Source organism: Chrysochloris asiatica, unplaced genomic scaffold, assembly GCF_000296735.1.
Source record: "Chrysochloris asiatica unplaced genomic scaffold, ChrAsi1.0 scaffold00100, whole genome shotgun sequence".
Classification (NCBI taxonomy): Eukaryota; Metazoa; Chordata; class Mammalia; order Afrosoricida; family Chrysochloridae; genus Chrysochloris; species Chrysochloris asiatica.
Window position 1 is genome coordinate 1861808 of NW_006408618.1, and position 12592 is coordinate 1874399.

Consider the following 12592-nt stretch of genomic DNA (forward strand, 5'->3'; position numbering starts at 1 on the left):
AAGTTGTCAAGGACTTCATTCTTCTTGGATCAACTATCAACAGTGATGGAAGCAGCAGTCAAGAAATCAAATGATGTATTGCATTAGGCAAATCTGCTGCACAAGACCTTTTTAAAGTATCAAAGAGAAAAGATGTCTGCTTGAAGACTAGGATGTGCCTGACCCAAGCCATGATATTTTCAACAATCTCATATGCATGCCAAAGCTGGACAGTAAATATGGAAAACTGTAGAAGAATTGATGCATTTGAGTTAAGGTGTTGGATGACAGTATTGAGGGTGCCATGGGCTGCCAAAAGAACCAACAGATCTGTGTTGGAAGAAGTGCAGCCAGAGTGCTCTTTGGAGGCCAAGATGGCTAAACTTCGTCTTTCATACTTCGGCTATATTGTCAGGAGGGACCAGTAGCTGGAGAAGGATATCATGTGTGGTAAGGTGGAGGGTCAGAGAAAAAGAGGAAGACCCCCAACAAGATGGATTGGCCAAGTAGCAGCATCGATGGACTCAAGCATGGCAACAATAGTGAGATTGGCCCAGGATCAGGCAGTGTTTTGTTCTGCTGTGCAAAAGGTCGCTATAAGTCAGTACCAACTTGATGGCACCTAACAGCAACAACAACAATATATTGTTGCTCTTAGTTGCCATCAGTTTTGTTTCCAACTCATAGAAACCCGATGTGCAATAGAACAAAATACTGCCCAGTCTCCTGCACCATCCTCACAATTGTTGCTATGTTTGAACCCATTGCTGTAGCTACTATGTCAGCATACTTGTTGAAGGTCTTCCTCTTTTTCAGTGATCCTTTACTTTATCAAGCGTGATGTCCTTCTCCAAAGACTGGTCTCTGCTAATAACATGTCCAAAGTACATCCTCCTTTCTAAGGACATTTTTGCTATACTTTTTCAAGACATATTTGCTCATTTTTCTGCCAGTCCATAGTATATTCAATATTCATAACATCATAATTCAAATGCATTGATTCTTCAGTCTTCCTTATTCACGGTCCTCTTTCCATATACAACAGAGGTCATTGAAAATATCATGGTGTAGGTCAGCCTCACATTAGTCCTCAAAATCATAACTTTGATCTGTAACACTTTAAAGAGGTCTTTTGCCACAGATTTGTCAAATGAAATATGTTGCTTGATTTCTTGACTGATGCTTCCATGAACATTCAGTATGGATCCAAGTAAAATGAATCTTTGGCAACTTCAATCTTTCCTCCATTTATTTTAATGTTGTTTATTGGTTCAGTTGTGAGAATATTTGTTTTATTTAGGTTGAAGTATAATTATACTACATCCAGAGAACTGTAGTCTTTGATCTTCAACAGTAAATTCTTCAAATCCTTTTTGTTTTCAGAAGCATTGTTGTGTCATCTTGCAAGTTGATAATAAATCATCCTCTAATCCTAATGCTGTTTTCTTCTTCATATTATGCAGCTTCTCAGATGAATTGCTCAGAATACAGATTGAATAATTATTGTGAAAGAGTAGTACAATCTTGATATACACCTTGTCTGATTTTAAACCACATCGTATGCTCTTGTTTTGTTTGAACTACTGCCTCTTGGTCTATACACAGGTTCCACATGAGCACAATTAAGTAAGTGTTCTAGAATACCCCTTCTTTGCATAATTTTATGTATAATATTTTATAATCTACATAGTTAAATATCTTTGTATAGTCAATAAAACAGGTGAAGATCTTTCTGTTAATTATGTGCTTTTAGTCAAGATCCATCTGACATCAGCAATGATATTCCTTATTCTATGTCCTCTTCGGAATGTGGCTTGGATTTCTGGCAACTCTCTGTTGATGTATTGGTGCATCTGTTTTTGAAGTATCTTCAGCAAAATTTTACTTGCATGCAATACTGATCTTGTTATTTGATAATTTTCACAATCTGTTAGATCACTTTTAGAAGGAGCACAAGTAGCTATCTTTCAAATGTCTTGTCCTGGCCTCAACAAGTGAATGCTTCCAGCATTATATTCATTTATTGAAACATTTCAGTTGGTATTTCATCAATTTCTGGAACCTTGGTTTTCATCAGTGTGTCTTGAATTTCTTTCATCAGTGCCATAGGTTTTTGATTATATGATGCTTCCTGAAATGGTTGGACACCAATCAATTCATTTTGGTACAGTGGCTCTATATATTCCATCCATCTTCTCTTCATGATCTCTGTGTTGTACAATAGTTTGCACATAGAATCCTTCAGTATTGTAAGTTGGAGCTTGAAGTTTTCTTCAGTTCTCTCAACTTGAGAAATGCTGAGCATGTTTTTCCCTTTTGGTTTTCTAACTCCAGGTCTTTGTATGTTTCTTTACTATGTCTTCTCAAGCTGCCATTTGAAATCTGTTCAGCTTTTAATTCATCTTTCCTTCCATTTGCATTAAATACTATATGTTCAAAAGCAAGTTTCAGATTCTCTTCTGCCATCCATTTTGACCTTTTCTTTCATCCCTGTAGTTTAAATGATATTTTGCATTTGTCATATATGATGTCCTTTATTTCATCTTACTACTTGGAGTCCTGGTGTGGTGCTGTGGGTTAGTGCACCAGACTGCAAAGCCGTTTAAACTGCAAGGCTGGTGATTCCAACTCAACAGCTGCTCCTTGGAAACCCTATAATGGGTTGCTATGGGTTGGAATTGACAGCACTTAACAACAACAACAACAACAAGTTGTCTAGTCTTTGATTATTAGTGTTTGATGCAACAAGTCTGTTCTTGAGATAGTCTCTAAATTATGAAGGATATATTCAAAGTCATACTTTGGCTCTTGTTGACTTGTTTTAATTTTCTTCAGTTTCAACTTGACCTTGCATATGAGTAATTGGTAGTCTTTCCCACAATTAGCCCTGACCTTGTTCTGACTGATGATATTGAGCTTCTCCACTGTCTATTTCTATAGGTGTCATCAATTTGATTTCTGTGTATTCCACTGGTGAGGTCCACATATTTAATCAATATATTTTATTCAAAAAGAGTATGTCCAGTGAATAGGTCATTAGTCTTACAAATTCTGTCATTTTGTCTCTAGCATATTTCTATCACCAAGAGCATATTTTCCAAATATTGATGCTTGTTCCAACTTTCACAGTTCAGTCACCAATAACTGTCAATGTAACTTGATTATATGTTTAATCAATTTTAGACTGCATATGTTGGTAAAAATCTTCAATTTTTTTTGTCCTTGACATTAGTGTTTGGTGAACTAAATTTGAATAATATAAATTTGAATATATTCATATTAAGTGGTCTTTCTAGCTGTTGTTGTTAAGTGCCATCAAGTCAGTTCTAACCCATAGAGACCCTTTATAGGGTTTCCAAGGAACAGCTGATGATCTTGACCCACTGAGCTTGTGATTCAAACTGACTTTGCAGTCTAGTGCATTAATCCACAACACCACAGCAGGATTCCTTTCTAGTATGTATATAGATATTATCCTATTACTGGATTGTTTTGTCCTTGATGATAGATCTTGAAATGTTCTTTTTGACAATGAGTGTGACCTCATTCCTTTTTAACTTGTCATTCCTGATATAGTTGACCTATGATTGTTCAATTCAAAGGGCCCAATACCTGTCCATTTCAGCTCAGTAATACCTAGGTTTTTGACTTCCAAGTGTTCCATTTCATTTTTGATAACTTTCCAATTTTTCTTGATTCATACTCTGACCATTCCATGTTCTGATTATTAATGAATGTATTTTTGTCTTCTTAGTGTTTGAATCATGCCATATTGGCAAATGGAGTTCCCTCAAATTTTATTCCATTCAACTCTACTTTAAGGAGACAGCTCTTACTCAATCACATTTTGAGGACCTTTCAATTTGAGGTGCTTGTCATCTGGCACCATATCAGACACTGATATTCGTAAGGTTTTCACTGGCCATTGTTCCAGAAGTAAATAACTGGATCCTTCTTCATAGTCTGTCTTAGGCTGGAAGTTCTGATGAAACCTGCTCACCAAGAATGACCTTGCTGGTATTTGAGATACTGGTAACATAGCTTTCAATCCCACAGTAACACACAAGCTACCACAATATGACAAACAGGTTGATGAATGATGGAGAGATATCATGTGACCAAGCATGTCATTCATATATATACCTGAGACATGAAAAGAGTTCTCACACAAAAAGTTGTATAAGAATGTTTATAACAGCATTTTTCATAAATCAAAAGCTAGAACTCACCCAACCATCAACTGATAAATGGATAAATTAAAAGTGGCATATCCATACAAAACAAAACAAAACAAAACAAAATCCACTGCTGTCAAGTCCATTCCAACTCATAGTGACTCTATAAAACAGAGTAAAACTGTTCTGAAGGATTTCTGAGGTTGTAGATCTTTATGAAAGCACACTGCCTCATCTTTCTCCTGAGGTAGGGCTTGTAGATTCAAACCACTAACCTTTCAGTTATCAACCAAATGTTAAAAAGAAATGAAGTACTGATACATGCTACAACACTGATGAACATTAAAAACATACATTGCTAAGTGAAAGAAATAGTCACAAAGATTGTACCTTGTATGACTTACATGAAATGTACAAAGTAGGTAAATTCCTAAGTACAGAAAGGATATTAGTGGTTGCCAGTGGTTAGGGGAAGCAATAATGGGTGGGAAGTGACTGCTAAGTGTTGGTAGTATCTTTTAAGGGACATGACAAATTCTGGAATTAGATCATGGTTGAAGAACCTTGTATATATACTAAAGCCCACTGAATTATGCTTGTTTATATGATGAGCTGTGGTGTTGTGTTATATTCTTTGGACTGCTAACTACAAAGTTGGTGGTTCAAACCCACCAACTGCTCTTTGGAAACCATATATAGTGTTGCCATGAGTCAGAACCAACTCGAAAGCACTTAACAACAACAGGCAGCATCATGGTAAATGTAGAAAAGATTGAAGTCATCAAGGATTTCATTTTACTTGGATCTACAATCAGCGTCCAGGGAAACAGCAGTCAAGAAACCAAACAACATATTGTGTTGACCAAATCTACTGCAAAAGACCGCTTTAAAGTGTTCAGAATCAGAGATCTCTCTTTGAAGAATAAGATAAACCTGACCCAAGTCACTGTAGTCACAATGACCTCATATCCATATGCATATGTTTCAAAGAATATGGAATATACCATAGACTGTAAGTTAAGCACTTGAAGCATTCTTACTCCCAAATTTGATTCTATATATTTCCATAACATTTATTGCTACTTTAAAAAATTTTTCCTGATTGTAGTAATCATGCAGGTTGAGGAGAGGAGATTGTGGACTGGGGAAAAGGTGGAGTTAAGAAAGGAATAAATCTAAGTTAGAAAATACAGAATAATGTAAGAAAGAAAATTAGAACTATTTATGATTTATACTCCAGAGTAAATACTGATAACTTATTGAGGTGTTTACTTTTTATTACTATGAATAATAACCACCACCTCCAATAACCAAAACTATAGTCAGAACCAACTCATAGTGACCGTACAGGACAGAGAAGAACTGCTCCTTAGGGTTTCTGAGACTATAGATCTTGAAAGGAGTAGACAGCTCATTGTTTTCATTTGGAATGGCTGGTGGATTCGGATACCTTGTGGTTCACATCGACTTTGCAGTCTGGTGCATTAACTCACAGTGCCACACCAGGACCTTGAGGTTAGCAGCCCGATATTTAACCCACTATGCCATCAGGGTCCCTTTTACTATGAATTGTAGTTTTTGGTCTTGTTGTTGTTGGTTGTTGCTGTTAGGTGCCATCGAGTCGGTACAGACTCATAGCAACCTTATGCACAGCAGAATGAAACACTGCCTGATCCTGGGCTAACCTCATTACTGTTGCCACACTTAAGTCCATCAATGCTGCCACTTGGCCAATCCATCTTGTGAGGGTCTACCATCAAATCAGTTTCAACTCATAACATGCCTGTATATAGAAACCCTTTCTGAGACTGTAAAAATTTACAGTAGAAAGCTTCATCTTTATCCCTTGGAGCAGCTGGTGGACTCAAGCTGCTGACCTTGTTGTTCACAATCCAGTGCTTATTCTACAGAGCACAGTGCTCCCCTTTTTATGAACATATCTATATAATACAGACCAAAAGTTACATGGATTCTTAAAGCTATATTTATTGGTCAAGACCAAACACTAATTCTTTGTCAGTTATATATATATTTCTATGTTAGTGATTGTTGTTGTTGTTACTATTGGTTGCTGCTGAATAGATTCTAACTCATGTATCTTAGAGGAAAACTGCTCCATAGGATTTTCAAGGCTGTGACCTTTCAGAAGCAGATTGCTAGACCTGCCTTTTAAGGCACCTGTAGGTGGGTCTGAAGCACTAGCTTTTCAAGTATTAGCCCAACATTTAACCATATGTGTCACCTAAGGACTCCATTTATCATCGTTGTTGTTAAGTGCCATCGCACTGGTTCCGACTCATGGTGATCCTGTATAGGATTTCTGAGGAGCAGCTGGTGGGTTTGAACTGCCCACATTGCAGTTCAAACTGACCTTGCATTCCACTGAATTGTCCTGCAGTGCCAATCGAAGTCTCCTTCCATTTATTAGTAGTAACTAAATATATGTGAATGTTGTTGTTGTTAAGTACAGTTGAGTTGGTTCACACTCATAGTGACCCTGTATAGGGTTTCTGAGGAACGGCTAGTGGATTTGAACCACCAACATTGCAGTTCAAATTGACCTTTTTGTCCAGTGCATTATAATGCAGTGCCACACCAGGACTCTCTTCATTTATTAGTGGTAACTAAATATATGTGTATGTGGTTGTTCTTGTTAAGTGCCATTGAGTTAGTTCCAACTCATAGTGACCCTGTTTAGGGTTTCTGAGGTGCAGCTAGTGGGTTTGAACTGTTGACCTTGTGATTCACAGCCCAGTGCTGATCCTACAGCACCACACTAACAGTTCATATATTTATAAAATCTATGATACTTTTACATGGATTCCTTCAGTATGCCCTAAAGAGCTCTAGTAGTGTAGTGATAACCAGTTGGGCTGCTAATCTGATGTTCAGCAGTTTGAAACTACCAGTCATTCCATGGAGAAAGATGAGGCTTTCTGCTCCTGTAAAGATTTACAGCCTCAGCATATAACCACCACCACCAGTGATTCAATGAGGTGTCCTTGTGTGGTGTTGTAAGATGAGTACTGTAGGACAAGGTCATTTGAATTGCAAGTCTGGCGGTTCAAACTCATCAGAAACTCCTCAGAAACCCTATATAGGGTTGCTATGAGTTGCAACTGACTAGATGGCACATAACAACAACAAGTGGCTCAGTGGATAAGTCTCAGACTGCTAACCTAGAGGTCAGCAGTTCAAAGCTATCTGTTACTCTGCAGAATTAAAAAGAGGCTGTCTTCATCCATAAAGATTTACAGCACAGCTTTGGAAACCTTATGGTACAGTCCTACACGGTCTTATTGGGTTGCTATGAGTTAAAAATCACCTTGAAGGCTATGTTTTTCTAGTTGATCTTTTATTGTTGCCAAATAAAATTTGCAGGTTAAAGAATGGACCTTGGAAAGAAGTTTAAGTATCTGGAACAAGGTAGTCTTGCTATATGCCAATGCTAGTCTATGAAAACTCTAGAAGAAGACCAATAATAATTTGTGCTAAAATCTAAGAACATGTGTAATGGTCATTTAATATTTATAATGTGTTCCTTCTTGTAATTGTTAGGGTTTTTTGTCAGCTTGATAAGGCCAGGAATTCCAGAGGTTAAGTAGTTGGGAATGTGCTTATTACTTTGGTGATGAAACCTAATACACACATAGTTAAGTCTATGATGAGTGACTATGAGCAGGCAATCAATAAAAGGGATGTTTCCTTGGGGATGTGGACTGTTCCCAATATAATGGACATGTGGGAAGGCTGTCTTTCTCTCTTCTGCTGGGCACCTGAGACTCTACAACTGTAAGCCATTTACTTGAAAATAAACTTCTCTTTATGTGTGTGTTTATGTGTTTATATATGTATATATATATACATACATACATATACATATACATATATAGTGGTGGTTATGTGGTTATGTACTGTGGAGTCAGTTCCGACTCATAGCGACCCTGTACAGGGTTTCTGAGGCTGCAAATCTTTATGGGAGCAGAAAGCCTCATCTTTCTCCCACAGAATAGCTGGTAGTTTTCAACTGCTAAACTTAAGGTTTGCAGCCCAATTCGTAACCACTACACTACCAGAGCTCCATATATATAAATATTTCACCAATTTTGCTTCTCTAGAAAATGGCCTAAGACACTTCTAAATAAGAATGTAGAAGTTACATTTTATAAAATTCAGGAAGAACAGAAGGGTAACTGTAAGATTGAAATGAAATTCCAGAGGAGGAATGAGTTAAATATAAAGGCAGAGGGGTGGTTAGGAAGAAGATGTAAAGAATAAAGTAAAGAGTAACTTATGTGGAAACTAAATACAGAGGTCAAGTTGGATGAGTAAGAATGAGTGTATGAAATAAAGATGATATGATTAAATAAGGGAATGGAGAAATCCAGGGTAGGAGCAAAAGATAGTGTCTTGGAAAAAAATGGGAAAAAAGAAAAATACATAAAAATGCGGAGTTTTGAAGGAATGGTTGAAGATTAATAGTGAAATGATGGAAATGTGTAAATACAAGGAGGAAAAGGGCCATTTGGTCATGGTGATAAGAAGGAGAAAAGATGGGTTATACTTTTGGGTCCTGGCCTAATTGTTTTAAGTGATGCTACAAAGCACAGACTTGCTAGGTTATAAAGTGAGACAATGGATTATCAAGGGAGAGAGAATAAGGTATCTAGAATCTATTCCTATTAAAGCTCTTGCAAGATTTTGCCTTATCCAAGAATCTCATTCTTTCCACCTATTCAGTAATAAGCATTATTCTAACATAAGTGGCAAAGAGTTTGCTGTCAGTTTGTTATATTCTGGTGACTTGCATGTTGCTATGATACAGGAAGTGTTGCCACCGATAACTCAAACACCCATGGTGGACAGGTTTCAGCAGTTTCCAAAATAAGAAAGACTAGGAAAAGAGACCCAGTGATGTTCTTCAAAAAATTGCCAATGAAAACTATACAGATCAAAACAGAATACAATCTGATATGGTGCTGGAAGATGAGCTCCCTATGTTGTAAAACACTCAAAATACATACTGGCCCAGGAATGGATAGAGTTTTGTTCTGTTATTAACAAAGGTCACTAAGAGTCGGAATTGACTAAGCACCTAACAACTGTTAAAAACCAAAGGTTCAATTCTACATAAAAGTAAAATGTGACTAATATTTTATGCCATTGGGTCAGTTCCGACTCATAGCGACCCTAAGGTTTCCGAGGAGTAACTGCTGGATTTGAACTGCAGACCTGGAAAGTTAGCAGACCAGTGCATATCCTACAATGCCACACCAGGATACTATCACAATTTTACTATGAAGGGAGTCAAGATACCACTTGGTTAAATGCTCAGCTGATAACCAAAAGGTCAGACCTTCAAAGCCACAGAATAAAAATGTGGCAGTCTGTTTCAGCAGCGATTGCAGTCTTGGAAACCTGATGAGGCATTTCTACCCTGCCATATAGGGTAGCTGTAGGCTGAAATTGACTCACTGGCAATAGTTATTTTGTTCATTTGTTTTTAATTTTTAATTTTGCTGAGACCCAACCTATCAGTTGGCAACAGAGCAAACTATTAATCAAAAACCAGCTTTAAAAATAAACAGGAAAACAAAACAAAAAGGCAAAAAATCCCCAAAACTTATTGGCCACAATTGGACTCAAGCATGCCAGTAACTGTGATGATAGTACAGGGCTGGACAACACTTTGTTCTGTTGTGCATTACATATCCATGAGTCCTGGTCAACTTCATAGCAACTAGCAACAAAAACAACCAATAGCACACACAACCTATAGTTTCCTTATTCTTAGCCCCTGAGGAGTTAATTAGAAAAACAAAAAAACAAAATCTGTAGACCTCCCCTGAAGCTCCTTCACAGAAATGTGATAAGCTGGACTAAATTTGTTACCTGTCAGACACCTCTAGAAGAGGGGTGGGAAACCTTTTTCATGCCAAAATTTATAACATCATTTGCAGGCCACACAAAATGATCAACTTAAAAATTACCCCGCTATTTGGTCAAACATGTAATTAACTCACCCCTAGGAACTGTGATTCCAGCTGCTCCGCGGGAGAAAGATGAGGCTTTCTACTCCCATAAGGATTTACACCCTCGGAAACCCTGTACAGGGTCGCTATGGGTCGGAACCGACTCGACGGCACTTAACAACAACAACAGGAACTGTGATTGCCTTGGCAGGGCCAGACCAAATGGTTTCGGGGGTGGTGGTGGCCTGATGTGGCCCAAGGACCAGACGTTCCCCACACCTGCTCTAGAGGAATGTGACTAGGCTTTTGTCCAACAAATAATCATTAAACAGATATTTAAATTACTATGGACCAGATACATAATCTAGGCACTGGGAATATATTGAATTAGCAGTATGGGAATATAATTCATCTTTTTCTTTGAATTTGTGTCTCCTTGCTTGTGTACACAGTTTAGGGACAAGGAGGTGATTGTGGTATAGAAGATGGATAAACCCAGAGATAGCTTTTTCATCCCACAGTATAATGAGCCCTGAGTTACAAGACCTCTTCTCCTGACCCTGGCACGATTCTAAAGCTATCCCTAAGGGTTATGTTTGGTTGGGGTGCCAACATTAACTAAGCAGGGGACTAGAGCTGCCCCGTGACTTGCAGGGGTGCTAGAAAGTGAAATGAAGAGTGAGAGCCTCCATAGGGAGTCCTTGGGTGATGCAAACTGTGAACACATTTTGCTACTAACTGACAGGTTGGAGGTTTGAGTTATCACGAGGTTTCTTGGATAGAATGAATATCTGATGATCTGTGTCTTAAAAACTAGCCATTGAAAACCTTATGGAGTGCAGTTCTACTCTGACACACCTGGGTCACAATGAATCGGAAACAATTCAATAGTAACAGAGGGTTTTTTGGAGGGTGGGGGGATTACCACCCATGGGGTCCTGAGAGTTACTTAGAAAAGACCTGATTACTCATCTATGTGCAGCGCATAAATACTCCTTTTCTGCTAGTGGTATTCAGACAAGGCAGGCTGGATTGAGCTGATTTGTTGTTGGTGTGCCGTGGAGTCAGTTCTGAAGCATAGCGACCTTGTATAGGGTTTCCAAGAAGCAGCTGATGGGTTTGAACCATCGAACTTGTGGTTACCAGTCCACTGCTTATCCTATAGCATTATACCAGAAGTTTTAATTGAGTTGAAAAATTGTCCCAAATTTCCTCTTTATTTATAAAATAATAGACAGCAAATGGATGTGTGTGTGCATTAATGGATGTGTGTGTGTGTATATATATATATGTATATATATATAATGTTGTTGTTAAGTGCTAATGAGTCAATGCTAACCCATAGCAGCCCTGTATAGGGTTTCAGAGGAGCAACTGGTGAGCATGACCTGCCGAGCTTGCAGTTCAAACAGACTTTGCAGTCTAGCACATTAACCCACAGCGCCACACCAGGATTCCATACTCCATATATATATATAAAACCCCAGCTTTAACCCATTTGATTTCCAGAGTTTACGTTATTGGTCAAGCTGATTGTGGCTATAGTTGGAATTAATTTAAATGAGCTAATGTATTTTTAAAAAAACTTAGCATAGAACATGGAAGGTAGAGATGCTTAATTAAGTTGTCTATGTTTGAAAGTACTAGGAGCCCTTCAAAACGTTTGTGGAAAATAGAATTAAAAGGTAATAGAAATTTCCTGCTAACTTTTTGAAGCCCCCTCATACAAATGATGTCTTCATGGTGTGACTTTTCAAGATCTCTGTGTTCTCTGCTGGCCTCCTCACTCCCAAACCAAGCTGAGGAGGAGGTTTCTTTTCTGTAACATTTGCTATTTGTTGCTGGCTCACTGTTTTGGTGGGGGAGGTGCCATGCTGAAGTTTTTTGGGGCAGTCGACCATGCACTTTTTGACACTATTACTCATCTCTCTCATTCAGAATGTCACCTAGTGTCACTTCCCCCATTTTTCAGTGTATTGAAGCTGCCCAAGTCTGATTTGTCACTCATGTGGTAAGTGGCAGACTTCACAGCCTCAGAGAAAGTGGGGGAGGAGCTCTATTGCCTTCTCTCTCCATTTCTCCTCAGCGTTTCTGTGTTGTGAGCTGGTGTATCTGCAGAGGGACCTGACAGATTTGTCCTGCCCTCCAGATTTATGGTGGGAAGCCTCTTGCTTCTGTTAGGTAATTGGAGAACACTGCTGAGTTTTAGGGCTTCAGGTGATCTCTTGAACAGAAACATAGGTTGATTGCAGTTTCTGTTCTTTACCCTGTGAAACCAAGGCAAGAGGCAGAATTTATCAGTTTTGTTTTCTCATGTTCCAAGGCCTTCATATCTTCCATTCAATACTTCAAGGCACGAGAAGACTTTCTTTCCAAATGTCAGCTTGAGCTTAATTATTTATTTTTTTTCAATTTAAGGTTTTTATTGTGGATTGAGTGAAAGTTTACAGGGAATATCATCAGTTT